At 47.0% G+C, this 4,289-nt stretch overlaps 1 long non-coding RNA gene and 1 pseudogene across 1 annotated transcript in view; both read right to left on the bottom strand.

Moving 5' to 3' along the window:
- The window catches only part of LOC129679725 (cytochrome c oxidase subunit 7B, mitochondrial-like), a 31,689-nt pseudogene that overhangs the window by 9,143 nt on the left and 18,257 nt on the right, over window positions 1-4,289 (bottom strand).
- The window catches only part of LOC129679726 (uncharacterized), a 13,929-nt gene continuing 13,640 nt past the window's right edge, over window positions 4,001-4,289 (bottom strand). The window contains exon 6 of the long non-coding RNA XR_008720577.1: window positions 4,001-4,015. This is a non-coding gene — a long non-coding RNA (uncharacterized LOC129679726). The remainder of the gene's footprint in view (window positions 4,016-4,289) is intronic.

Here is a 4,289-nt window from a genome sequence, read left to right as displayed (position 1 = left end):
AAAGAAAGAAAGAAAGAAAGAAAGAAAGAAAGAAAGAAAGAAAGAAACTACTATTTATTGGCTGTGAGCACCTTCTTGGGCTCCATGTCTGGGAGAATACAGAGAAACAAGGGAGCCCAGTGCAATGGCACACACCTATAATCCCAGCATTCAGAGAGGCAGAGGCATAGGCGGAGGCAGAGGCAGTCGATCACTGTGAGTTTGAGGCCAACCTGGTCTACAAAATGAGTCCAGGACATCTAAACCTACACAGAGAAACTCTTGAAAAACCAACAAAACAAAACAAAGAAACAAGGGGTGTATATTTATGGCCCCCCACACGCAAGACCCTGGGTTCTATCCTTGATGCCTTAAGAGACTAAGATGAAAGGGGCATTTGATGTGAGGATGACAGGAAATAAGGCTATGGAAATCCAGGTTCAGTGCCTGGGACATGAGGCCTAGGAGGCCTTTTGCCCTTTCCTCATGTCCCCTGGGTCAACTCGTATTGCACAAGGCTTCTTCTGCTCCCATTGCATTGGTGGGCCTGGTAAAACTTGGCTTCCAGGCTGTTGGCTGGGACTGTTGTCTCCAGGGCATCTTGTGTAGTAGGTGCAGGGCCCAGGCTTCACAGCAGCTCTCCTGCCAGAACTTCATGTCCCTGACGTCAGGGACACATAATAGTTCATAGGGTATTAGGGGAAAGGCCAACCCTCCTCCTTTCCTATGGGCTGTGTAGATGCGTTTGGGTTGGGGGTAATGGAGACACTGTCCTCTCTTCTCCAGCTACCTCTTTGAGTCTCTGTCTCCTTACAGCCCCAAAGGCAAAGGTTTCTATGAATATAAGAACTTGGAGCCAGGGGTGGTGGCAACACACCTTTAGTCCACTCGGGAGGATCTCTGTGAATTTGAGGTCAGCCTGGTCTACATAGCGAGTTCCAGGACAGCCAGAGCTACATGCTACACAAAAAGACCCTGCCTACAAACAAACAAACAAACAAACAAACGGCAAGTTTAGGAACCTGGCTCTGAAAACATAGGAAGCAACACTAGTGGAGACATGGAGCTGATAAGTAGCTATTGGTGCATGTATAGTACCTACATATAGCATGAAGTATGGAGAGTACGGACATGTTAGAAGAGCACATACATAGTGTCTATGTATGCAATCTTTGTGTCAGGGGTTGTGGGGGTTCTGTATGTGATATGTGCAGTGGGAGGGCTCTGCCTATATGAAGCATGCCTGTGACAGACGATACTTGTGAGAATAAGTATGCATATGGCGACAGATAAGGACCCGGGTGTCCACATGTATTCAGTCTCTCTATATAAAATGTACATTTGTTATGGAAGGGGGTCAGGGGAACGGTGGGTTGTGGGGCTCTGTCAGACAGTGAGCAGGTAGGTGTCAGAGTATTTGGGATTGCTGGCTGAACCATCTGAGGTGACCTGGGCCAGTCATTGTCCACTTGCTATAGGAACAAAGAAGGGCAGTGGAGACAGAGCTGTGGGGACTGAGCTCATTCTTGCAGAGTCAGAGTTCCTGTGCCCAGCTGGCTGCCCTGACCCCATGTCTGGTAGCCACATCATAGAAATAAACACAACCTTTGGAAGGCATGTAATATGTCTGGGGAGGAGGCCCCAGTTGGCAGCTTGTGTGGCTTCGGCACCCCACAAGTTGCCCAGACATTGACCAGAAGCTGAGGTGCTAGGGCCAATGGCCACTCTGCCAACGACCAGTGGTGTGTGAGTGGTGCTTGTGCCCAGCTTCAGGCTTGCCAGAGCTTCCTTGCCCAGGGCACCTGATCTAATTGCAAATCGACATCTCTTGTAACTCAAGCCTGTGCCAGGGAACTTTAAGGACTTCTAAGGCCAAAATGTGCAAGGGCTGCTTTCTGCAGGAATCTAATTTTAGCTGAGGTGCTGCCTTTTACTCTACCCCTCAGTGAGCCTCTTTCCTCAGCAGGGGCCATGCCTTCCCTTTCAAGATGACTAAACTGTGCGACCCTGGCAGCTGGAGAGATAGCCCAGTAGGTAAGAGTGCTTGCTCAGACGTGAGGGTTCCCTGCCTGCACACACACACACTGTAAATCCCAGCAATCCATATAAAAAGCTGGAGAGATGGCTCAGAGGTTGATAGCCCTGGCTGCTCTTCTAGAAGACTGGAGTTCAGTTCCTTGTACCCACACGGCAGCTCACAACCGTCTGTAACTCCAGTTCCAGGGGATCTGACACCTCTCACAGACATATGGGCAAAACACCAATGCACACAAAATATAAATGATTCTTAAAAAAAAAAAAAAAAAAAGCTGGAGTAGCCGAATGTGCTCCTGTAACCCTATTGCTGTTGGGGACAGAGACAGAGATCGCTGGGTTTCCGGGATGCCAGCCTAGCCCCAGGTGGAGAGAAAGCTTCTATCTAAAAAGAATCAGGCAGAGAGTGATAGAGCAGGCCATTTCACAACACCCTAGTGTGTACATATTTCCCACCTCCCCATCTCACACATCGAGATCCTACCTGTGTCTGCTGACACACCTGGTACCCATGCCATGCTGGAGAAACTCAAAGTACCTGTGTTTTCAAACATGCTCTCTGGGGCTGGGGTCATGACTCCATTGACAGAGTGCTTATCTAGCATGCACACAGCCCTGGGTTCAATCCCCAGCAGAGCATAAAGAGGGCAGCGAGGTACTTATCTGTAAGCTCAGCACTCAGCAGATAGAAGCAAGAGGGTCATCAGTTCGAGGTCATCCTCAGCTACAGCTCTAATTCAAGGCAAGCCTGGGATGCATGAGGCTGTCTTAAAGAAAACAAAATACCCAACTGCCCCCTGTAGCCCAAACACTCTTTTCTGCCTGGTTAACTTAGACTCATATCTCAGTTTCTCAATTTCAGGGTAAGTGTCAACTCATCAGGAGCCTTTTTGAAACTGCAACTACTTCCTGCATCTTAACATCCGTATGCTTGTCACCGAGGCTTATATTTTAGCCGTCTCCACGGCTGGCAGGGAATAAATATCTTTACTTTCCAGAATTCCTGGCAGTTGGGTGTGGCTGTGTGACTAAGTCCTGGCCCAAGGCTTAGGCAGAAGTAGTTTGTGCCACTTTGGCGAACTGGTGTTAAAAGGTGAGTATGCTCTTTTCCACTCCATCTTCCTTTACATTGGCTAGAATCTGATTGACTATTTTGGGTCTTTGAGGTAGAAGCATTGTTGAGGAGCAGGGGTTAGAGGAGCAGAATAATGAAAAGCATAGGGCTTTTAGGACCCTGGATCTATCACGCTAGCTCTGGACTAATTATTTCATGGCTTTTAGCTGGTTGAAATGTGTGTGTGTGTGTGTGTGTGTGTGTGAGTGTGCTTTTGGGAGTTGGTTCTCTCCTTCTTCCATGGGATTTCTGGGAATCAAACTCATGTTATCAGTCAGCCTTGCTGGCAAGCACCTTTACCCACTGAACCAGCTCACTAGCTCAGATTTGAGCTGTTTTGTCACCTACAGCCAAATCTAACTGACACAAGTCCCTTAGATTAATTGCTTTTTTCTTATGTCCTGCTTTCTCTGCTGACACTCTGTGTTCTAATTTTCTGCTATATCTGCTTATTAGATCATGAGCTCATAAGGTCAGGGTCCATCTTATCCTCCAGACACATGTCCTAACAAATGAAAACACCCTAATCATATGAATAGAAGTATAAAATATACATTCAAGTATCCGGATATAGACAGGCTATACATCTGGTTATTGGTCGCATAGTCAGGATGGTCATTGAAGCAGTAGACGAGAGTGACATGGACAAGAGAATTAAGAGAAGAGGCCCCCGAATGCTCTCATTTAAGGATATCTTGAGGCAGAAAAGTCCTTAAATAAGGCTGGGTGGGGGAAACCAGTGAGTGGTAAAGAACCAGGCAAAAGGCTCTGAGTATGTGCGATCCCTGTCATATCTTCTGGCAGTTCATCGTGGACTGGAGCTGAGAAAGGAATCCTTTGGAACTGGCCCAAGATGGCAGAAGATGGCACTGGCAGATGTGTCAGCATCTTGGGTAAAAGAATAAGGATAAAAGTCTTGAAGACAGTTGATCGGTAGAGGCACATGCCGTTAATCCCAGCACTCAGGAGACAGCCTGGTCTACAGAGCAAGTTCTAGGACAGCCAAGGCTACATAGAAAACCCTGTCTTGAAAGACAAAAAACAAAACAAAACAACAACAACAAAAAAAAAAAAGAAGGAAGGAAGGAAGGAAAGGAAGGAAGGAAGGAAGGAAGGAAAGAAAGAAAGAAAGAAAGAAAGAAAGAAAGAAAGAAAGAAAGAA

Source organism: Psammomys obesus, unplaced genomic scaffold, assembly GCF_907164565.1.
Source record: "Psammomys obesus unplaced genomic scaffold, mPsaObe1.curated_primary_1811, whole genome shotgun sequence".
NCBI classification, from domain to species: Eukaryota; Metazoa; Chordata; class Mammalia; order Rodentia; family Muridae; genus Psammomys; species Psammomys obesus.
The sequence above is the reverse complement of the archived record's forward strand: the minus strand, read 5'-3'. Positions and strand labels throughout refer to the sequence as shown.